At 43.3% G+C, this 25,136-nt stretch overlaps 1 pseudogene; it reads right to left on the bottom strand.

Moving 5' to 3' along the window:
- Positions 1-4,544: 4,544 nt before the first annotated feature.
- Positions 4,545-5,079, bottom strand: LOC130020538 (actin-related protein 2/3 complex subunit 3-like; annotated as a pseudogene).
- Positions 5,080-25,136: the final 20,057 nt, after the last annotated feature.

Here is a 25,136-nt window from a genome sequence, read left to right as displayed (position 1 = left end):
TTTGTTTGTTTGTTGAGCCACACCCAGTTGTGCTCAGGACGGACTCCTGGCTCTGTAGACAGGGATCACTCCTGGCAGGTCTTGGGAGAGCATGGGTGGTACCAGAGTTGGATGGAACCTGGGCCAGCCACATGCGAGGCAAGTGCCCCACCTGCTGCATGATCTCCCAGCTGGACTAGAGACTTCCCCTGGAGTTATCCATCCTTATTTTACTTGACCTTCTTCGGCCATTGAACTCTTCCTTCCATTTCCCCTTTTAAATCCCTGATTTTGGAGACATCACTCTGTACGTTTGATTTTTCAAACAGATGTTCCATCCTGCCACTTTCAACCTTCCTCAATGCCCTGATCCTCTTAGGTTTTTGCTGAGGAGGTAGTCTTTCTGGAAGGCCCTCCAATTTTCTAAAGGACCCAACTATCACATATATATCTAGATAGAGGCTGATGTGGCTCCATACCAGAGATCCCAAGAAAGTGGCTTAAATAAGTTGGACAGAGTAGACCAGTTTATGCAGAAGCTTCATGGGCTCAAAAGACATTCAGGTATCTGTCTTTCTGCTCTGGGATCCTCTGCGGATTCTATTTACAAAGCAGAGACATCACCTCTGCGGCGTCTGTATTACAGGCAGGTAAAAGGAAGGGAAGGAGACGAGAGCCTACTCTTTCTTCTGGACTTTCCTATTTTTTTGTTACTTTTGTTTTTATTGTTATTCTTATTGTTGTTGTTGTGTATGGTTTGAGGGATTTACTTGGCCATGCTCAGGGACTTGGCCTGGCTCTGTGCTTGGGGGCCCCTGTGCAGTGCGGGGGATTGAACTGGGGTCAGCCTCATGCAAGGCAAGGACCTTACCTCCTGTGCTATCTCTCCAAGCCCAAACTCTGGGCTTTGAAGACGTCTTTGAACCTTCTCAGAACATTTTCATGAGAAGTTAGCCACACAACCACAATTAGACTGAGGGACAGACGACAAAGTAGCTCATGTCAAACAAAAATCACCATTTTGCCACAATTAAAGGCAGGTCTGGACAAGAATCACGAGAGTGCGTTCAATCATAGAAGAGATTGTTCTTCAAAAACATTTATATGATGTTAAAGCATTTCCCCACAGACCGTGTGCTGGTCACAAAGTGGGGACTGGTCATTCTAAATTGTAGAGACCAGACAACGCTTAGACAGAGCTGAACTGCTCTAATAGGGAGCAGGCTGACATTGATGTGAGCTGAGTGAAACAAGGCATTATTTACATGCCATTCATTCTGAAAAAAACTTAACTGAACCAAATTATCATGCACCAAACCAAAATTAAGGTGCAGTCTATGAAAGGCCTGGCCTGCACTTCTTTGAAAATGTCAGTGTCATAAAAGATCATGAAAAAAATCGATGAACTGTTTCCGATTAAAGGAGAATATGGAGATAAGAACAACCCAATACAATCCATGAGTCCAGACCAGAAGAGAAGCAAAGACTGTGAGAGGCAATCTGCAGACATTGGACAAGGTTGGTGAAGATGTTTGAGAGGGAGAATGGGAAACAGCTTGATGGTGGAGGGGTGAATGTTTTCTTCTCTATCCCCAGAGCCAACATCTCAGCTCAGACTCAGCCTTTCTCCCTGTGCCCCATACCAGCTTTTTACTAGTATCAGTTCAGAACAGAAAGATTTTAATTTCAATGGATAGTATAGTTAGTGCCCATTGCCCTTTCCTCCCAGACTGTCCTCCATTTTACACCAGAGTGATGTTTTATTGGATGCACAAATCTTATTGTGCTGTATTCTCTGTCCTAGTCATTTAAGCTGCTAGCATTGAAAAAATTCAGGGTGGTAACTCGTCCTGTAATAAGTTTCTCCCCAGCTGTGAAGTTTCTATCTCTTTTATTCACCTATAAACTTTGTTATTTTCTATAGAACCTAACAACAACAAAACACTCCTCAGGGTTGATGGTTTAGTAACAGCCACCTTTTATTTCTCATAGTCCTGGGAAGGCTGGGAAGGCCAAGAGCTCAGTGTTGGCTGATTTCGCGTCTGGCAAGAACTCACTTCCTCTTTGACAGCTGTCTTCCACTATCTCCTCCCTTTGGAGAAAGGCAAGGGAGCCGTCTCAGTCTCCTTTAGAAGGCCAGGAATCCCATTCATGAGTCCCCCCTCCCCCCCCCCCCCCCCCCCCCCCCCCCCCCCGCCTCAACACTCAAAGGCACACCTCCTAATCCCATCACCTCAGGGTCAGGATCCCAACAGATTACTTGAAGGACAAATTTAGGTTGGTAACACCGCTAATGAGAAAACGCAAGTGGTTACTATTGCCTATTTCTACTTTGTTCTATGAGCCCCTCTTCAATTCTTCAATGTGACTCCCCCTTTCTGTGGACATGTAGGCCATTTCCCTCCTGCACTCCCCCTCCAAGAGTTTCTGTTTGACTGGCCCCTTTCACCTCAGTTCTCAAGACCTTACAACCAGAATGACATAATGAATACAAGCAGGGGATGAAACAAGCCAGCGGGAGGGGGAGTTATTTTCAGGCTTTTACCTAGTTTGACTATTATGTGAAATGACTCCATTAAACTCTTTTATAGGAATTAATTTTTCAGAGAAATAACTGTTCGCTGTTTGTGCCAGTTCTAGGGAAAGGGCAAATGAAGATGGGCTCGTTGGCTGACTTCCATCCCCAAATGTCCTGTGAGGCTATTAGCTGCCGCCAGAGAAGGATCTCATTATTGGAGTCAGAATTATTCAGTCAGCTGCCCCTTTCCTCTGTCACAGCTGGTGTTGAGAGTCAGAGGTCATGAGCCTTCCTGGTCTCTACAACTTTCTAACCCTCACTGAGAGAAAACTGTGGCGTTGTTAAAGTAAATGACCCCCCACCCCCTGCTTCCCACCCAGGACTCCCAAGAGAAATTTCCTTTGTAGTTTAGAGTTTCCTGGTTAAAAAAAAAAATCTCAAGATTTTCCTTGTCCAGGTGGCTTTTCTCCCATTTCCCATCTGTTGAGTCCTTGTAATTTTTCCAAAACATTATTTCATCAATTTGCTCAATAAACAAAGGTGGCTCATCTCACTTGTTCTCACGAACAGTACAGTTTCCCAAGAATTACATTTAGTGATGAGTTGACACAATTCTTTTCCTCTGGACTCAGCAAATAAGATTCCAGCAAACAAACACTCATTTTGAATTTCAAGACAAAAGAGTCAGCTATTATATATTAGTATCTAGCCCACAGATGCATGCCTACACCCCAAATCGCATCTTTTAGTTTGTTTGTTTCTTGGGACCCCGCACCTGGTGCTGCTCAGGACTTACTCTTGCCTCTGTGCTCAGGAATCACTCTTGGCTGTGCTTTAGGGGACCTATGTGGTGCCAGAAACCAAACCAAGATTGGTTACATGCAAGAAAAATGCCTTATCCCATGCACTGTCTCTGTTGTCCCCAAGTCACATCGTTTTTTTTTGGAGGGGGGCTGGGGATTAATAATGCATTACCGTTTATAGTCTTTTGGTTAGACTAAGTCACAGATTCCATCTACGTTCAAAGGTGGGGTAAGGGATTATACAAGAGTGTGTATATAAGAAGGTGGGGAATCATAGTATTTTTAAATAATTTTTTATTTTATAAAGTAGTTCACAATATTTGATTACATTTAATATTCAAACACCAATCCCATCACCATTACACCTTCTCACCACCATATTTCAAATGTTTCCATCTCAAACCCCAACCCCTGCCCCAAAGCAAAACCAAAATAATAAATTTTGTATTGTTTATTATGAAAAATCGCTGAAAATGCTACAAAAAGGTTTCCTTAGAGGAAAGAGTGTGAAGATAGTTGTAGATAGTTGTTTTTCACCCAGAAGCCATTAAGCCCTTCTATAAGAGATTACTAATATGTTGTTAAAGGTTGAGTCTTATGTACTTTTATATATAATATATATATACATATCTGTAAAAATATTTCCCTCTAAAATTGGTTGCCTCCTACTTTGAACCCCATCAAATGTGGTGTGGACCCTTGGAGTATGGGCAGAGTGTGTGGTATGAATTGTCACTCAAATTCGCGACCATGTGATCCAGGAAAAGGTTGACTCATGGGTGAGGCTTGGCATGTGGAGAGTGGCCATGAGCATGGAGGAGGTTGATTTCTGGAGGTTTTAGGCTGCCAGGGCTGGGTCCCACGGGGTGGGGTGGGGGTTTCACCCGCCCCCTTCTGGGGCACCCCAAATGAAACAGTCTGGCGCAGGGGTCTGGCCGAATTCACATCTCTAAGGCATCAACTTGAACTCTGGTCATTCAAAAAAATTTTTTTTCCAGCATGGAAGCTAGTGAGCTCTTTATTGTCATTTATTAAGCACCAGCTTAATGCAGAACATTTCAGATCACTCTTCGATAATTCGTTTGTCCCCCACCCACCCCCCCGGTCCCAATTCTGGTTAGAGATTTTCAAGTAAAGACATGCTGTTTTCTGTATAAAACTTTACAAAATAAAGGCAAAGAACTGTGTACATCTTGCTGGAAAACGCTTCCCAGGGCTATGGAGACAGTGTGCCAATGTTCCTTTCACTGGCCAGGACCAGAAAGACTCTTGTTCATGAACTGTCTCTTCACGAAGCAAGTTCACCACTTACTGGGCTTATCGTTCTGAGGGTCAAACACTTTCTCACAGAGTCACAGGCCCGTCTCCTACCTCAGCTGCTGCAAGTAGGCCCGCATTACCACATCTTCTTGTTTGTTAGCTGGTTTGGCGTAAATTGCGTTCAATGGGAAACCAGGTTCTCCAGAAATGGGAAAATTAGTGATTCCCAGGGTATACATTTCCTTCTCACCTTGGCTTTTGGAATTGCACTTCTGGAGTTTCTTCAGACACTCAGAAATGTAGAGAGTGATATATATCAAGGTTCTGTCAGCTTCATTCTTAATTTCATAGTTTTTGAAGAAGACATGACTTTGAAGTGGTAGATGGCTTCATCCACAATATTTGTATCTTTTGTCTCCTGAGGGGCAGGTCCCTTGAACTGGCTTCCAATGGCAGCAGGACCATGTTCCTGACGAGCTTGGTGTCAGGGTCCCTGAGGGAGGAGTGGTAGGCTGGCATCTCAGCTGCGCCCCGCTCTCTGAAAATTTTTTTAAAAATCAATACTATATTAATATTGTGAATGGTGAAAAGATTGGGTGTAGAGTTAAAAATTGTGGAGTATTCTGCCCTTTGCGTTCTGTCAAGTCCAGTGGAATCTTAATCTCTAAATAAACAAAATATCCCTTGTATGTAGGAAAGAGCACCTACAGGACTTGTGATAATTTTGCATTTCAGAGGGATATTTCTTGTCATTTTCTACCTTATCTGTGACTCGGTGTATTCTATTTCTACTTTGTGAATTGTAAAGGCCAGTTATATCTTAAATTCTTGGAGTAAATGAAATAACCTATTACTCATGACAGCAGTAATTTCTAAGCTATAAATTCATTTAGTATGAGTTATTATACTCTAAAATCATCCAAGATTTATAAGGAGAGCCCAGAAATTCATGAATAAAATGAAGTGACCTCTTACTCTTCCAATGAGTCACAACTACTTCATTAGAGTCTTTGTAAATTTCCAAATTGCCAAAAATCTTCTCTGAGATATTCTCAAATACAATAAATTAGTGATAATGATAGAATAAGGCATATAGTATCTGCTCTAGCCATCTCATAGGTGAGTGAGAAACTTAGGAAAGGATTAACAGGGAAAAAGTATGAAATGTGATTCTACTATTAAGTCGTTAAGAACCATTTCTTCAGTTGCAGATGCAATCAGAAAACTATAAATCTTGAGGAACCATCTGCCATTATTTTCTGATAATAAATAGACATAAATTCTGCTCACAAACCAGGAACTGTTCCAAAGCTGGGTTTCATTATTCATGGCCAAAGGGAAATCATCCAAGCTTGGAAACCTGTCTGAGATTAGCTATCTAGGGCCTGGACTTCAACAACCTAATTGCACCCGGTCCCCTATGCCTTATTTAAACTACTAGAAGACATCTTTTACTAAGTCCTTACTTTACGCATTCTCTGAAATAGCAGCTTTTGACTGTAACCAACCACACACTGCCAGACACTGCTATATCCAGGAGGACTGAGCTGCTTATTAAGACTGCCATCATTCTGATCAATCGCAGACATCCTATGAGACAGAAATTATTATGATCACAACGCTTATTTTAAAACTAGAGGATTGGGGCTGGGGATGTAGCTCAGAGGGAAAGTGCGTGTTCTGCATGTATGAGGCAGTCTGGTCTCTGGCAGGGCACAGGAATTAGGGAATTGGGAAATTAAGAAACATTCCCAAGGTTGCATAGCTAATCATTGCTAGAGTCAGTACATGAACTCAGACAGTCTAGCGCCAAGCTTTGTGATCTTGATCTTGACACTATTGACAAGTGTCTGTGAATAAGGGCCAGTGGAAAGCTACAGATGAGGTGTGTAAGAGGATCAGATGAGTAGAGGGGGGTCCAACAGGGAGATGGCACGATTCCAGAATGGAAAAGTCCTGAATAGAACATTTATTTGTAACTCGATACTGGGATACTGGGGATTCGAACTAAAATCACTGTTAATATAGCTGCATGCAAGACAAGGTCCTTACTTCCTATGCAATCTTTCCAGCCCCTGTTGTTTCCTATTTTAAAATCACAGAAATAATTTTCTGTATTACTGTCACACATATGAATTGAAAGACCATTCAAGTAGATGTGGGTTAAAAAAATAGGCATGCCTTTTACAGATGAAGCAAATGCAATAGAGAGACTGCATGAGTTGCTCAGGGTCAGCCAGCTTATTCATTGACTCATTGGTTCATTCATTTCAAGATGTCATGAAAATAAACATAGCAGGTCACTTTACCTTTCAGAAATTTATATATCTACCATAAAAAATGGGCTGGAGCGATAGCACAGCGGGTAGGGCATTCGCCTTACAAGCGGCCAACATGGCCGACCCGAGTTCGATTCCTCCGCCCCTCTCGGAGAGCCCGGCAAGCTACCGAGAGTATTTGATATGCCAGACAAAGTAACAACAAAGTCTCCAATGGAGACGTTACTGGACCCGCTCGAGCAAATCAACGATCAACGGGAGGGCCTTTACCTTTACCATAAAAATATTTTAGGGAAAATAAAAAATTATGAAACAGCAACATTATTATGAAAGAGATTTGAGAAAAACGTCAGAGAGCTCAGAAACTTCTCCCAGGGAAGACCTTGAAGTCTTCCCAGGAAAAGAGGCATGTGAGTTGTCTTGAGAGATGCATAGGAATTTAGCTGATGGAGACTGGGAAGGCAGTGCAGTTGTTCAGACCAAGTGTCAACTAAAATCCTTGTATCCTGACTCAGCTTGTGCTCCCTGTCCACACTGCCCGGGAAGGAAATCCCAGTCATGGGGATGCAATTCTTGGTTTGTTCTCAGGGAACAGGGCTGGCAGCCCATCCAAAGGGCCTGAGGGTGTACCTGTACTACTCAGGCCCCAGGGAACCTCAAGACCACAAATGGCCTTGCTCAGGGGACCATATGTGGTGCCAGGATTGAAGCAGGGTCACTGCATGCAAGGCAAATGCCTTAATCCCTCTATTATCTCTCTGGCACTTTGGAAATTATTCTCTATAAAAATGTTCCAGATCACAAATCAGAAAAAACATTCTTGATCTGTGGAAACTAAAAATTTTAAGACACTTCTAAGTTTTTTTGGAGAGGGGTGGGAGGGTGTACCCTTGGCAAAGCTCAGGGCTTACTTTTGGCTCTGCGCTCAGGGATCTCTCCTGGTGGGGCTCTAGGAATCATGTACAGTGCCAGGGGTAGAATCTGAATCGACCTCATGCAAGGCAAGGCCCTGCATGTTATACAGTCTAAACACTTCTAATTTCTTAATACAAGATTTTATATTTACTCTTCCTGATTTCATTATAACTTGGAGCTTTATCGAAATTAAATGTAGAAGATATTTGAACCTATCCATTGCTTAAAATCTTATTTATTTATTGAAGGGGTTTTGGACCATACCTGGCAGGGGTCAGGGATTATTCCTGGCTCTGTGCTTAGGAATGACCATTGGTGCTGCTTGGGGGTCACTATGGAATTCAAACCAGGGGATTCAAACCAGGAGCATGGTTGATACAGCTGCATGTAATATAAATGCTTTACTTCCTGTACTATCTCTCCAGCCCCTACTGCTTCCTATTTTAAAACCCACAGACATAATTTCTGTATAACTGTCATAAATTGCAATTATGATATTTTTTCTTAATGAATTCCAGGATAAATGATCTTAAAATTTTTGTAAATCTCATTTATGATTGGTGAGAGTGACCACTATTTTTTTTTTTTTTTATTATTATTATTTTTTTTTTTTTTATTAGTGAAAAACCATGAGGTACAGTTATAGGCTTACAAATTTTGTGCTTGGGTTTCAGTTATACAATGATCAAGTCCCCATACCTTCACCAGTGCCCGTCATCCATCCCCATGGGACCCAGCATCCCCCCCCCATCCCCCCCCCCCCGTCCCATCCTGCCTCTGTGGCAGGGTATTCCCCCTTGTTCTCTCTCTCTTCTTTTGGGTACTGTGTTTTGCAAGAGAGGCTTTGAGTGGCAATCATGTTTGGTCTATCGACTACTTTTAGCATGCTTCTCCCACCCTGGGAGGGCCCTCACAACACCCTTCATTTGGTAATCTCTTCTCTATCTGAGCTTCCTTTTCACCTAGAGCCTGTGGCTGGCCTTCCATTCATGGAGCAAAATTCCTGGTACTAATCTCAGCCATTCCTGTGTGTCACTCTCACTTTTTGTTGCTTTATGTTCCCCAGATGAATGCAATCTTTCTGTGTCTATCCTGCTCTTTCTGACTCATTTCGCTTAACATGATACTTTCCATGTAGTACCACTTGTATGTAAATTTCATAACTTCATCTTTTCTAACAGCTACATAGTACTCCATTGTGTAAATGTACCAAAGTTTCTTTAACCAGTCATCTGTTCTTGGGCACTCAGGTTTTTTCCAGATTCTGGCTATTGTAAAGAGTGCTGCAATGAACAAACAATTGCAGATGTCACTTTGACTATACCTTTTTGCCTCTCTGGGATATATTCCCAGGAGTGCTATAGCTGGGTCAAATGGCAGATCAAATTCTAATTTTTTGAGAGTCGTCCATACTGTTTTCCAAAAGGGTTGGACCAGCCGGCATTCCCACCAGCAGTGAAGGAGGGTCCCTTTCTCGCCACATCCGCGCCAGCACCGGTTGCTTTTGTTCTTGTGGATGTGGGCCAGTCTCTGTGGTGTGAAATGATATCTCATTGTGGTTTTGATCTGCATCTCTCTGATGATTAGTGATGTAGAGCATTTTCTCATGTGCCTTTTTGCCATTCGAATTTCTTCTTTGCGAAAGTTTCTGTTCATTTCCTCACCCCATTTTTTGATGGGGTTGGGTGATTTCTTCTTGTGGAGTTTATCATCCTCAATGGGGAAAAACTGAGACCCTTCCCCCTAAGGTCAGGGACGAGACAAGGATGCCCACTCTCTCCACTACTGTTCAATATAGTACTGGAAGTACTTGCAATAGCGATTAGGCAAGAAAAAGATATTAAGGGCATCCAGATAGGGAAAGAAGAAATTAAGCTCTCACTATTCGCAGATGACATGATACTATACTTAGAGAACCCTAAAACCTCTACCAAGAAACTCCTAGAAACAATAGGCTTGTATAGTAAAGTGGCAGGCTATAAAATCAATACCCAAAAATCCATGGCATTCCTATACGCAAATAGTGAAAGAGAAGCAAGTGACATCAAGAAAACAATCCCATTCACAATTGTGCCCCAGAAAATCAAGTATCTAGGAATCAGCTTAACTAAGGAAGTAAAGGACCTGTACAAGGAAAACTACAAAACGCTACTTCAGGAAATAAAAGAGGACACGAGGAAATGGAAAAATATCCCCTGTTCATGGATGGGGAGAATCAACATCATCAAAATGGCAATACTTCCCAAAGCACTATACAAATTCAATGCAATCCCTATAAGGATACCCATGACATTCTTCAAAGAAATGGAGCAAACACTCCTGAAATTTATATGGAACAATAAGCCCCCACGAATAGCTAAAGCAATTCTTGGGAAAAAGAAAATGGGAGGAATCAACCTCCCTAACTTCAAACTCTACTACAAGGCAGTAATAATTAAAACAGCATGGTACTGGAACAAAAGCAGAGCTGCAGACCAATGGAACAGAGTTGAATATACTGACATTTCCTCCCAAACATATAATCATCTAATTTTTGATAAGGGGGCAAGAAAAGTGAAATGGAGCAGGGAAAGCCTCTTCAACAAACTGTGCTGGCAAAATTGGACGGCTACATGCAAAAAAGTGGGCTCAGATCTCTGCCTAACACCATGCACAAAAGTAAGATCAAAATGGATTTATGACCTCAACATCAGACCAGAATCCATAATGTTTATTGAAGACAAAGTCGGCAAAACTCTCCATGATATTGAAGCTAATGGTATCTTCAAAGATGTCACGCCACTGGCTGAGCAAGTGAAAACAGAGATAGACAAATGGGACTATCTTAAACTAAGAAGCTTCTGCACCTCCAAAGAAACAGTGACCAAAATACAAAGACAGCCTACAGAATGGGAAAGGATATTCACCAAGTACACATCCGACAAGGGGTTGATATCAAGGTGACCACTATTTTTTAAATTCAAATTTCTTCTGAGTTGCGCAGGAGGAAGAGAGCGGCTTGGAACGCCTTCAAGAGCGTCGAAGAAATAGCTAAGAGGACGAAGAACCTCCGGCTCTGGGCACATCTCTTGGATTCCACTGTTCTTCCTGCATTAACATACACCTCAGAGACCTGGGCCCTACGAAAACAGGATGAGAACGCTATTCAGGTCTCCCAAAGAGGAATAGAAAGAGCTATGCTTGGAGTATCACGTTTCACGCAAATGAGAGAAAGAATCTGGAGTTCCTAGCTTCATGGATGGTCAAGAAACAGGGTTGCTGTCTTGTTTGCCAAGGTGTCAAAAATCAGATAGGCTGGACACATAATGAGATTTGGAGACGACTACTGAACTAGAGCCGTTACCGACTGGATTCCACGGGACATCAAAAGACTGCGTGGCCGCCAACCTACAAGATGATCAGACTTCTTCGTCAAGACCCTGAATGATTGGTTTGAGGCTCTTCATGTTCCTAGAATAAACAGACGCCATTGAGCTACACTAGCACGCGACATGGACGAATGGAGATGTTACTGGCGCCCATTCGAGCAAATCCATGAGTAAGAGGAAGTCGAGTGATCAAGTGATCAAATTTCTTTGGCAATACGTTTATTAAGCTTCCTCTTAAGAGCAATGATCTATTTTACTTTATGTCAGAATCCTATTTCTTTTTCTTTCTTTTTTTTTTGGGGGGGGGTCACATCCAGGAATGCTCAGGGGTGTTTCTGCCTCTGCACTCAGGAATTACTCCTTGCAGTGCTTGGAGACTATATGGGATGCCAGGGATCAAACCTGGGTTGGCAGCATGTAAGACAAACGCCCTACCCGCTGTACTGAGGCTCAGGCCTCAGAATCCTATTTTTAGCACTTGCAGCAGTTTCCCTGGCTTTGGGTGATTGCAAAAGATTTAGGTAAAAATAATGGTCTTTGTGATTTTTAAGTTAATATTTTCATTCCAATTTTTTCCAGATGAAATGGTTTGTTTCTGTTCTGGGGTCACATCCAGTGATGATCGGGACTTACTCCTGCCTCTGTGCTCAAGGATCACTGCTGGCAGGGTTCAGGGAACTATAAAAGATTCCAGGAATTGAACCTGGGTCAGCCACATGCAAGGCAACTACCTCACCACAGTCCTGTTTTTCCAGACTCCAGATAAAAATGGTATCTAAGCTGGTAGCCTGTGCTCTGAATAAATGTGCTAAGGTAATGGATGCCCTGAGCAAGTTTATTCCTCTTTAGAGAATGAATTGGGAATAGGATACAGCGGGGGCTTGTCTGGTTCTGGAGATAAAGCCTTTTCCTGATTTAAACATAGGTGCCAAAAGGTTGATTGTCCTTCGGGTAACTCAAACATGGACCTGGTCTTTTGTCGAAACTTAGAAACACAGAGAGTACCTATTCCAGTTCAAGTGGGACTTCAGAAGAAGGATTATCCTCCAGGGATGTGTTTATTACCCAATTAAATTAGCCTTGACCTCATGCCGAGTCAGGACTTAAATGCACCCAAGAACCCTTGCGCAGAACCATCAAGCTGTGTCACCTCCCACAGTGCAATCTGCCTCCCAGTCCAAACACACAAATCACATCGGAGCCTTGGAGTCCTGCCCTCCCTGTGCTTGCTGCTTTGCCAGCCCTCCTCCTGCCAGCTTCACCCCCCCCCCCCCCATTGAGTAAAGGTCCCTTCTTTCCTAGCTGGTTCTGGTGACGTGCCACAGTTGGGGGAATGTGGATGCTTGCATTGCCATTGAGCAGGCTCCAAGTTTGTAGCTCCTCTTCTCTTCCCATTCCATCTATCAGTGTGCACTGTCTGGGCAGGTGGATGAAGATGCCTGGTAAGTGCCTCCAGACAATGGTGCCCTTGGAGAGAGGATTATAATTGGCAATAAATATTTGTGTAGCAATTACTCTATGCAAGGCACTGTCCTAAGGTCTTGACATGTATAGCTTGTTGAATCCTTCCAACAACTCCCTGAAGTCAATGCTATATTATCCCTTTGTTTTATAGACAAGAAAACTGGGGCTCAGGAGGGTTACTCACCTGCCCACGGGTCAAGTGGCAGATATTAATGATGCGTGTCTGACTCCGGCGCCAAGCTTCCTGCTCTATGGCTCATATTCCAAGACATGCCCCGTGGGCTTCTAGTGATGGCAGGGATGGGGGTTCCACTAATAGGGGGAAAGAAGGGTGCTCCCCACTGTGGATGCATGCAATTCTTTAGACTTCTCTAGACTCCAGACCAGTGTCTGTTCTCAGCCTCTTAGTCACTTGGATGAGAACCTTCTCTGAGTTTTACTTGAGTCAGTGCTGCCTAAGGAAAAGTCACCTACTTCTTGACCTGCATGCACAGGTCAGTCTCCAGCATAGAAGAATCTCTGGGATTAGGAATAAGGCCAGTACGGTGGCGCATATATGCAGCATGTAGGAGGCTCTGAATTGAATCACCTGTACCACATAGGACTCTGAGCACCCACATCAGCCAGTCAAGTGTGGTCCCCCTTCTTTCCCTCCAGCACCACTGGGTCTGGCCTCTTAAGAAAAGTCAAATCTGTAGTGATGTAGCTGCCTACTGCATATCTACTATTTAGTGTACGTTAGTTATTTCTGTCTCCTCCCATCTCCATCAAATAGACACTGAGCAAATACTCTAAACTATGGAAATCTGGTGGTAAGTCAAATAATCCAAATGCCCACCTTCATAAAAATCATATTTTTATTCCCTTTTCATTTTAGTGTCTGGTAGAATCATTACTTTGAGGAGAAGGGCAGTTTGGGCCACATCTGAGGGGGGATGGTGCTCAGGGTTTACTCCTGGGTTTGTGTTCAGGGATCATTCCCAATGGAGTATAGGATTATATGGAGTGCCCAGGGGATTGCGATACCAGGAATCAGGCCAGGATTCGTCACACGCAAAGCAATCTCTTAACTTCTGTGTTATCTCTGCAGGCCCAGAAATCATATCCTTTACATTTTATTGTTATTGTTACTGTTACTGCGTTTAGCATATCGATTACGTCATGGGTAGCTTGCAAGGCTTTGCCGGATGGGCGAGATATTCTCAGTAGCTTCCCCGGCTCTCCCAGAGGGGCAGAGGAATCGAACCTGGGTTGGCCGACGTTACTGGGCCCGCTCGAGGAAATCCGAGCAGCAGGAGAACAGAGCTACGGTGTAGTTATTGTTATTAGTGTTGTTGTTTTGGTTTTTAGGCAATGCCCAGTGGTTCTCAGGGATTACTTCTGGCTCTGCACTCGGGATTTGGGGGACCACATGTGGTACCAGGGATTGAACTCAGGTCAGTCATGTCCAAGGCAAGTGTTCTACCCATTGTACGATTGCTTCAGCCCCTGATTTCCCCCCCGCCCCCATGATTAAAAGGAAGCTGGTTTACCCCACTTAACTGAGATATCATAATTTAAAGTATTCTTAATGGTAGTTTCAAGCATTTATCATTCCCACCACCAGACCTTTGGCCTAGAAATCATATGGTTCAACAGAGCAGTTTAGCTTCTTGGAGTCACACTTCTACCACATCAGAAGAACTTGCACATTGAGTAAGTACTTGGTGAGCCATGCACTTGTCAAGGGATCCTGATCTTGGTTGGGTGTGTCTAAGGCTCCACTATGATCATTTTGGAATTCTTACAAGCTGCGGGTCAATGATAAAGCATATGAGATCAGTCAGAAGGAGAGGGACAGATAAAGGATAATCTCTCCTATGTGTAAGTTAAGGGAGCAACAAATGGCCAAAGGCAGCAGTACCTGAGTTTGTCTACACGACCGAGTTTACCGAGGTGGGGGAGGAGGTGGCAGTGCTTCGATGGGAGGGAACCTTAGGACACTGGTGGAGAGAAACAGACCTGGAGGTGGGTGTGGTGTGGGAATGAAACTATCATTAACAGTAGTGTTAATTATAATGCCTCTATAAAATATGGGGAGGAAAGTTGTCAGGATTAGTAAGACTCAGAAATGACAGCTGGTGCCTTTGCTTTCTTTGCGCATGGAAAGTAACTTGCATAACTATGCCTGGAAGACCCTGGGTCAGTTAACTGGAATTTACTGAGTCCGGATCACATGCCGCAGTCAAGAGGGATCAAGGGCTCCATGTGCTGGTAGTAATAAGGAGTTGGTCTTTGGTCTTCTCAGGGTTCCTGGTTCTGTTCACGCTGTTTGACTCAGGAATGGGGTATAATCCAGCTCTTCCATGTTCTTTGGAGCTGGGGACCTAAGAATGTGTGTTTTTGTCTCTCTGATGAGGATGGGTTGAACCTAGTTCCTCAGGAGAGTAAATAAAACTAAGGAGAGGAGCAGGGGAGGTGAGTGAACAAAACTGACCAAGAGAGAAGAACCTTGAAGAGTTGGAAGTTCTGGTGCCCCTTATACTTGATGTGTACCTGAATTGCTGACCTTCCTAAAGTTTAGGGGAAATAATGTCATTGTTGCTCTGCCTAACCTAGTTGAGTTAGTTGGGTTTTAGTTCCCCGTAAGGGAAAAAAATTCTGATGAGGTCCATAGAGATAGCTCAAAAGGCTGAGCATATACTTTGCTTGTGAGAGAGTGGGGTTCCGTCCTCGGTACTGAATGGCCTTCTGAGAGCTGCCAGGAGTGATTCCTTCATTATTGCCATTTCCAGTTGTGGACCAAACTCCCTCCAAAAAGAGAGCATCCTTGGGGCTGGAATGTGAGTCATTGGTAGAGCACTTATATGTGTGAGGCACGATTTGATTCTCAACTCATGCCCCCCAGAATGGTGCCCAAAGGTCTGAATTCCACTGGGTGTGACCCCCACCAATAAACAAACTAATAAATAATCCTCTTGAGGACCCCTGGGAGAGGAGTATTTAATTCATAAATGTGAAGTGGATTGATTTTTTTTTTTGCTTCTAACCATGGGTTTGGAGGTTCCCTATTCACTAAAATGCTACCACATAAAAGGTCTGTCCCTATCATCTATCCTTGGAGATGTTCAAAAGTCCATTCTTGGAGACTTGTGTCCAGTGACTCTTAAAGAGCATTTTATAGAATAATATTTACTCAAAATGATCTACTGGAAACAGGATTACAGGGATTAAAAACCAAGGGAAAGTTGAATGCTGTCTCAGACAGCATTCAAGACAAATTAACATATTGAAGGCTCTGAGAAGACCTGTGCCAGTTAAAACTGTTTAGATATTTTCTAAAAATATTTAAGGATCTTAAATTCTCATACAATAAATATACACACAATGTTAAACATTTGAACCAATTAAATCAGCAAATATTAAAAAAATCCACTGGCTCTGCTCTGTATAGGGTTTGAAGAGGTAGTAATAGGCATGCATTGTTTGGAGAAGTATAAATTGCTATATAATCTCAGGGAGAGAGCTGATAATATCAAAAAATGAATGCACTGTGACCCTACCTTCCCATTTATGCAATGGCGTCTTTCGGTAATGCTTCTGCAGCTGATGAGAATATCCATTTCAACCCTGTTTCTCTCGAGTAAAAGATTAAGATAACCTTCATAGCCATCAATAGTGCACTGATTACATCATTCATGAGTCATCCAGGTGGTGGGGATAAGTGACTGTTAAGAAAATTAAAATAAAGCTACAGGAGATTCTCAATGAAGGAACCCAACCCATCACAGGCCTACAAATTCTACTGAGGGAGAGTGGTACAGAATGATAAGAAGTCTGGAGCATCACCATGTCTACCTGAAGCAGAAAATGTTTGCATCAGGTCAGGATGATGGCCATAAGGTCCCGAGCCTGCTGTCAGATTTTTTGGACCCACACAGGAAAGAATGCAAGCACAAGTTAGAGAAATAAAGAAGATGTATCTTTTATACATCTATCTTGGTTTGGGGACCACGCCAACCTGTGCTCAGTGCTTGCTCTAGGCTCTTTGCTCAGGAATCACTTCTGGTGATGCTCGAGGTACCATGTTGGTATTGAACAAGGGTCAACCTCATGCGAGGTCAGTGCTGTCATCCTCTGGCCCAAGACAAGACCTATGAAGGAATAGTAGAGACTCAATAATCAGAAAGCAGGTGGACTCAGCCTTGTGTGTAGGACAAACACGCCCACTCTAAGACTGAGTGCAGGACTATTTGCACCATCTCTACACAAATGTCTTGTGTATGTAGATAGAGAGATAAGGCACTTTAATAAGGGCTGGAATATTCATGATATTTTCAAGGAAGAGGGATGGAGAATTTCCTGAAGTCAAGGTACCACCCAGATTGTGACCAGACTTGGTCATTTCCAGGTTTGTTATGACAACTGTAAACGGTAAAAACCAGTGGGTGTAGTTTTATTATGCAAATATGTTACAATTAGCTGGAATTGCAATCATCTTTCAGTCCTTCATTCCAGCTTCTCTTGGATCCAACCAGTCCAAGAGTTTCCATTGTTGTCACCTCTCAAGTGTTTAAACCTAGAACATATTAACTCTTGACAAAAACATCAGGTAGTTCCTACACAGAACAGTTGTTACTGCACAGACATGGTGGACATTGCATCAGAGGATATTCTTTTACCAAAAGTGACTGCCTTTTATTATTTTTTTAATTTTTAAATTTATTTTAATGCACACAAAAGCCACAAGTGTTAATACAATTCTAGAGTTGAACTTGATTAGACAGCAAAGCTCCAAAATTAAAATCAATTAAAAAAATCAATCTTCATGTGAAAATTGTTGTATCTTATTATGGGTTTGTAAGTTATTTTCTAAGAATTTGTTAAGCTGTTTGCTGCTAGTTGAGCCTTCTGTTGTTGTTTTTGTTCATTGAGTTTAGTTGACTTCTATGTTACTTTCCAACTGATTTGCTGTGGTCCTCCTAGAATTTCAATATTGATGGTTAAGATATATATCCAGCCACGCAGCCTGGAGACTTCAGGATCTAGGGTCTGGGCCAATATGTTGACATAGTGGCAGATACGGGAGCATGGAAGCCAGGGCTTCTGGTTGTAGCTGTCCAGGGGAAACTTCCTACTCAGACTCTGAAAAAACACCAGAGTTCTCAGTCTGGGCACTGGGGTGTCTGAAATTATTCGTAGTTTGGTGTCTGCAGAAAATATTCATGAAGTGTTGGAGTTGAACTCTTTTTAGTTATTGAATCACCGTGAGAAACAGTTACAAAGCTTTCATGATTGAGTTTCAGTCATAAAATGATCAAACACTCAACCCTCCACCAGTGCACATTTTCCACTGCCAATGTCCCCAGTATCCCTTCCGCACCCCCACATGACCCCACCTCCTGTCTCTGTGGCAGACTATTTCCTCCTTGTTCTTTCTTGACTTTTAGTCACTATGGTTTGCAATCCAGGTACTGAGAGGTCATCATGTTTGGTCCTTTACTTTCAGCACACATCTCCCATCCCAAACAATCCCTCCAACTGTCATTGACTTAGTGATCCCTTCTCTATCCCAGATGCCTTCTCCCCCAGCTCATGAAGCAGGCTTCCAACCATGGAGCAATCTTCCTGGCCCTTATCTCTACTGCCCCTGGGTGTTAGTCTCATATTATGTTACTTTATATTCCACAGATGAGTGTAGTCATTCTATGTCTGTCCCTCTCTTTCTGACTCATTTCACTTAGCATGCCATGGAGTTGAGCTCTTGGCATGACTGCAGTAGGGGGGTGTGGGTGTGGTTACCGGGGCTTCAGCAGGAAGGGTACTTGGCCCACCCACCTCTGGAGAGCACCCTGGGGTTTTCAGCTGTGATACCCGTGTTTCCATGAATCTTGGCTGTTTGGCGTGCATCTCCTGAGTGATTTGGTCGGGAATAGGTAGCACAGGGGCGGTGGGTGAGTCAACAAGTTGGCAGATGTGGGAGGTGGGCATAGCTGTGGGGCTTCCGGAAGTATGAGGGGAGGGAGGGGAGGCTGCCCACCTTGACTTTGAGAAGACACCTGAGTTCTCAACCGGACTCAAGGGTGATGAAGCTACTGACTTTTAAGTTAGTGTTAGAGCTCAGGTCATTTGTGTACAACGTGCACACTGTCTGTTTCCCTGTCTCACTCCCCTCATTCCCAGGATCACCTCCCTGAAGGCAGGAGAATCAGAAACATCCCTACTACCTCCTGGCTGAGCGCAACTCATCCAGATGAATGGGTGTTTTCCCCAGGAGGGAAGTGAACCATGGGAGAGACTTGTGCTTGGCATGCTAGCATTTGTGAAAGCTGTTCACCTATAAATAAGATGTTTAGAAATGTGCCCTAGGACTCTGGAAGACACTGGAAACTTTGATATTGTGAAGAACAAGAGGTAGTGAGAAAAAAATCCTTGTTAATTTTATCCTCTTCTCTGTTGTTTGAATCTTTTATTATATGTAGACATTGAAATATCCACACCTATATATTAAGATATACATATATATACACATATATATGGTGTCTTTCTCCTTTCTTTCTCTCTCCCTCCCTACGTCCATCCCTCCCTCACTTTCTTTCTCTTTCTCCCTTCCTTTTTCATCTCTTCTCTTTCTTTCTTTCTTTCTTTCTTTCTTTCTTTCTTTCTTTCTGTCTTTCTCCTCTCCCTCCCTCCCTCCCTCCCTTCTTTCTCCTTCCTCCTTTCTTTCTTTCTTTCTTTCTTTCTTTCTTTCTTTCTTTCTTTCTTTCTTTCTTTATTTCTTTCCTTCTTTCTTTTCCCTTCCTTCCTTCCTTCCTTCCTTCCTTCCTTCCTTCCTTCTTTCTTTTTCTCTCACTTTCTCTCTTTCTCCCTTCTTCCCTCTCTCTCTCCGTCCTTCCCTCCCGTCATCCCTTCCTGTACCGGAGAATGAACAAGGGCTTCACATGTATGAGCCATATATTCTACCACTAAGCCACACCCCAAACCTACATTAGTTTTGAAAGTCTAGAAACTGATTTGCTTTAGTCTAATCCAATAGCTCCTAACTGTCTAGTGCCATGTCCTGTCCCATCACAGCATCTAGAATGTACTTTGGGAAACATTTTTTTGGTTCCCTTCAATGTGTCATTTTTTTGGTTCCCTTCAATGTGTCATGTTTCACTTTGGGAAACATTTTTTTTGTTTCCCAGTAACTTCCTTGTTTGTTTCTGGTTTTAGAAAATTTAGACCTTCAGGGGAACCTGCTGTACCATGTTGATGTGGGCAGCGCCCGTATAATAGAGTGAGTTCCGCCTATTTCACCGAAAGCTGAACCGAAGAACACTCCTGATTCACATGCTCAGTGGGTGCAGATCAAGTTCTTTTTTCCCAGATGACACTCCCTTTTAGCACCTCAGGAAGTGCATGCTGGCATCCACGCGAGACTTGTGGTTTTGTAAGATTAGTGTTTTCTAACTAGAATAACCAGTTACTGGGAGTACTGTATCTGATACTATAAAAGGTACTTGCTAAGCCCATCTCTGCTTTGCAAAAGTGAGGTTATTGTTTCCATTTTACTGGTGAGGAAGCTGAAGTTCCAAAAGGACCTTGCCCAAGGCTACGGCCTTGGAAAGGTTGGATCTCAGGTTTAAGCTCATGTTGGCTCTTCTTCAAAATATCTGTCTTCTCCCTCCCAAATTCTAATTTCTTATTCTGTTTTGCAGTCTCTGGTGTTCTATTTACTCAGGTGTTTTTTCCCAACTTTAAATGTATCTCAGGAGTCTGGGGAGACAGAGTACATGCCTTCCATATTCAAGGCCCTGAGTTTGATCCATGCCCTCACCCAGCACAGCTGGGAAGTCCCCCACAAATGACACTTCGAGTATGATTTTTTTCACTTCTTTGGGGGCTTTACCGAAGGCTGTCAGAGATTGATAAAAATGCTACTAATGTATCCCGTACTAAAGCTGTATTATCAAGATTACAGTTTTATCCATTCTATTATGGAAGAAATTTGCAAGAAAATCTTGCCTGGTTGGAGCCTACCAGTATTTTACCGTTTCAGCTGAAGAAATGCAACTGTCTAGACCGATTAAATTAAAGTGCAATTCAGGCTTGGAAAAGTTTCCTGTCTAAAGGAATAAAATGTTCAATTTCTCATATGTGAGCCCTGGATATTCTGGCTGTCCCAAGATGTATTTGGATGTCTGCCGTTATTTTCCAGCTGGATTGCCTTTGTTCCTCAAAACAGGGGAGGTTTGTTCGTCTCTGCAGCAACTAATCTCTACCCAATAGTCATCGTGCTCCCCAGTTTGAGTTACATTTCTAGGAGCTGAGCTACAGATGTCTTTTGTCTGGGGATGGAGGGCATCCATGCGGCCCATGACCAAGAGGTTCCGCAAGCATTTGTTTTGAGCAAGTTGCCCCGTTCATCAGCCTCTGACTTAAGACCTTGGGCATGAAATGAGAATTTTTCAGCAATTAGTTTGGCAGAATGTTTTGCTTTTGAGATTGTTGGAGCCACCTGTTAAAATTCAGTAATGCTCATTAGATTGTTTTCATTGTGTTTCTTTGGATTTTGTTTTTTATCATATCAAGCTTTTCTTTTCTTTTTAAACAGTTTTCAGCCATTTGAAATATGACATAAATGCATGTTTTCCGAAGGATCTTCCAGAGGAAGACAGTCCCCCAAGATCTTCTGCAATTAAACCCAAAGTTTTATAATAAATAAGTTTGCCAACAGCTGTGTTCCTCAGTTCCTCTTAGGGTATCTGAAGCAGAAGAAGCATAGCGAATATGGAAACATTTTGAGGTAAAGGACTAGATACTCCTGAGATTTTCTGGAAAGTTTAGCCCACACTGATGTGCAGTATCCATGAACATAGTACTGATGTGCAGTACCCAGGTCACTAAACAAGTGAGACTTCCCTGGACAAAGAAACTTCATTTCTTTACAAATTTATTAAGAAATAAATTTGGAGAATTTGGGGGCCCATAAGTGCTCAGTGGCTACTCCTGGTTCTGTACTCAGGAGTGATCCCTGTCTTCTTGGTGGATCATTTGAGGTGCTAGGAATGGAACAGGGGTTGGTTGTCTGCTAGGCAAGATGCTTCCCTCCCAAACTGTCTCTCCAGCCTTGGTTTATATTCCCTTTTTTAAAAAAAAATGGATTTACCACGGACATGTAGTCTATATAACTTCAGGGGTGTGTATCACCTCTCCATATCCACTGTCCATCATGTGCACTGCCTCACACATCCCTGCCTAACTCCCCACCTTGGGGTCCCAGTGCCCTCATGCTGTCAGACTGATCCCTGGTCAAATCCTCCCTCAAGTCCTCCTCAGAGTAAGCTTTGCTGTCTTCTCTCTGGACTATTTTTTAAAATGAAAACATTTATTTATTTCTGGCTTATTTCTCTGTGTGTGTGGGGGGGGTGGTCACACCTGGCGGTACTCAGGGTTTACTCCTGGCTCTGCACTTGAGGGACCCTATGGGGTGCTGGGGATCGAACCAGGGTTGGCTGCATGCAAGATAAGCATGCCAACTGCTTATCACTCTGCCCCCTTCGAGACTCATTTTAAACAATTTTTTTGTTCGTTTCATTTGGGTGCTACCTCTGGTGGTGCTCAGAGTTTACTCCTGGCTCTGTGCTCAGGGATTACTCCTGGTGGTGGTGCTCAGGGGGCCATATATGATACTGAGGATTGGCCCAGGGTCATCTGCCTTTAGTTTTCCCCCAATCCTCTCTCCGTTTCCAGATCCCGTTCATGGTACCATCGTCCTTTTGGCTCTCCTCTCTCCTTAGACTTCTCTCGCCTGGGACCGTGTCCGGATACAACATTCCTTTACTCTCCTTCTTTGCTCCTGCTGCTTTTCAAGGAGGGCCCCTGAACACTCGGGTGCCCTTCCTAGGTCTTGCATAGGACTGCGAACAGACACCCTTGAATGGGAAGCTTGGACCCCCTGACCCAGGGGAACCCAGCGTGCCAGCAAACAAATGGCCAGTAGGCCAGAGTGGAGTCAGTACTGCAAGGATTTTGCGAGGCCCTTGTTTTGCTCTTTGCTCTCCCACTTTCTCCTTTTCAAGCTTCTTTTCTGCCTCAGGAGAGCTGCAGAGATGAGGAAATGAAGTTTTCTAGCTTTTTCGCCTTCCTCTGAGTCCTGTAGGTAGAATCTCTCTCTCCTGTCTCAGCAGCACTCTTGGAAAATTGAGCCAGTGGGACCGACTTGCATGACCCTTATGCTCTGCGGTCTTCATCTCTGGTTTTTGTCTTGAAGCTGAAAAATGCTTTGCTAGGCGACTCCTGGCATGAGTGACCATCGCTCTGCTTATGCTCAGAAATCTTGCTCTGAGATCCCTAGGCACCAAGGATTAACAGAGATTGTCTCTGCTATCATCCACTCTGGGCTATCATCAATCAGCCAATTGGCTGTTCAATGCCAAGTGAATGATCAGGAGTTTTCATTTTTAAAATAAAAAGTACCTTGGGGCTGGAGCGGTAGGCCGCAGGCAAGGGGCTTTGCATGAGACTTACCCCCATTTGAATCCTGGCACCTCACAAGGTGGAGTGATTCTAAATCCTGAGCATAGCAGCTGGTGCAGCCCCCAACCGAACAATAAATAAATCAAGTACTTTTATACCTCCAGAAAACTCCTCCGTGATTACTATAGTCTATTAGCATTATGATTGAAAAGCTAAACTTGTTGTAACCTAAAAAATGAAAAAACAAGAGAGCCATTGTTGGTGGGTGAGGGGTCCTATAGGGAAAGGCCCAAGGTCTGCCCCTTGAGTAAGTTCCTGACCCCCATTGCTGCTTTCCATCAAAGAGATTCTGGGCCTCTGTCTAGCTGTGACTCCTTAGCTCAGTTGCTAAGGACAACCACATTTTGCTGTGAGTTTTGAATCTGTCTTTGTCACTTCCTAAAATGAAGATGCTCAAAGTTTATTTCAACAGCAATGGACTAATTGGTCATTTTCTTTAAGGGTTAGTTGGTATTATTCTTGCCTCATTACCATCTGCTTAAACTGTTTTTATCTTCAATGCTGGCATTTTGAAACATTACGCCATGAAATAAGACTTTTCTCCTTTTTAAAGCTAGTTATTCTGTCTCTAGTCTTGTTTGACTCTGAGTTTATTTGCTACACTATGCTATAGCACAGCGGTAGGGCGTTTGCCGTGCACGCAGCCAACATGGCCGACCCGAGTTCGCTTCCTCCGCCCCTCTCGGAGAGCCCGGCACCGAGAGTATCTCGCCTGCACGGCAGAGCCTGGCAAGCTCCCCGTGATGTATTCGATATGCCAAAACACAGTAACAACAAAGTCTCCAATGGAGACGTTACTGGGCCCACTCCAGCAAATCGATGATCAACGGGAGGGCCTTTACTATTTCCAGATTGATTTTCCTTTTATTACTTTACTCTCCATCATATTTTTGGCAGAAAATTTTTTTAATAACATATTTGAACAAACGTATTTCCCAAAACAATTTATATGATGATTCTATTTTATCTAGAAAGCATCAACACCAGCATTTAAAAGTGTGTGTGTAATATTGTTTTATCATTTATCTAAGAAAGGAGAGTAACCAGGGACATTGGTGGTGGGAAATGTACACTGGTGAAGGGATGGGTGTTGGAACATTAAACCCAACCGCAAAAAAGCAAACAAAAAAAGTCAGCATTTAATGGGCAGGAACATTATTTCTTTATTTTTGCTTCTTCTCCTTCTCCTCCTCCTCCTCTTCCCCCCTCCTCCCCCTCTTCCTTCTCCTCCTCCTTCTTCCTCTTCTTCTTCCTTACAAAGTTGTTCATGATTGGGTTTCAGTCATATAATGTTCCAGCATTCTTCCCTCCACCAGTCTCTTCTTCTTATTGGACGAACATGATGCTTTGTTTTGTATGATCCTGCTGATGTTTGTCCATTTGGGGTACAATGTTGATGCATGGCATCCATCAGCAAAGGGACAATATACTTCCAGTACTGTCCCTAGGTCCCTTCTCAGTTTCTGCACCCTTCCCATTTTGGTATCCTCAGTTCCGTGGTCAGAGTCTAAGGCTTTGTTTTTACTGGACATTGTCTGCTTCCTTCCTTCCTTCCTTCCTTCCTTCCTTCCTTCCTTCCTTCCTTCCTTCCTTCCTCTCTCCCTCCCTCCCTCCTTCCCTCCCTCCCTCTTTCCTCCCTCCCTCCCTCCCTCCCTCCCTTCCTTCCTTCCTTCCTTCCTTCCTTCCTTCCTTCCTTCCTTCCTTCCTTCCTTCTTCTCTCTCTCTCCCTTCCTTCCTCCCTCCCTCCCTCCTTCCCTCCCTCCCTCCCTCCCTCCTTCTTCTCTTTCTTTCTTTTTTTTTTCTATCCCACCTACAAGTAATATAATGCCCCTATTTGTCTTTCTCCTTCTGACATTTCAGGTTTCATAACTCCACAGGCAACCAAGCAGTTTTGTGTATAGCACAGTTTCTTTATCCACTCATCTGTCATTGGGTACTTGAGGGTACTTGAGTTGTTTTCTTATCTTGATTATCATAAATGACACTGCAATGAATATAGGTGTGTTATATCGTGTTGAAGCATGTTTTGTGTGTGTGCGTGTTGTTGGGA

Source organism: Sorex fumeus, unplaced genomic scaffold (assembly GCF_029834395.1).
Source record: "Sorex fumeus unplaced genomic scaffold, SorFum_2.1 ptg000002l, whole genome shotgun sequence".
Taxonomy (NCBI): Eukaryota; Metazoa; Chordata; class Mammalia; order Eulipotyphla; family Soricidae; genus Sorex; species Sorex fumeus.
The sequence above is the reverse complement of the archived record's forward strand: the minus strand, read 5'-3'. Positions and strand labels throughout refer to the sequence as shown.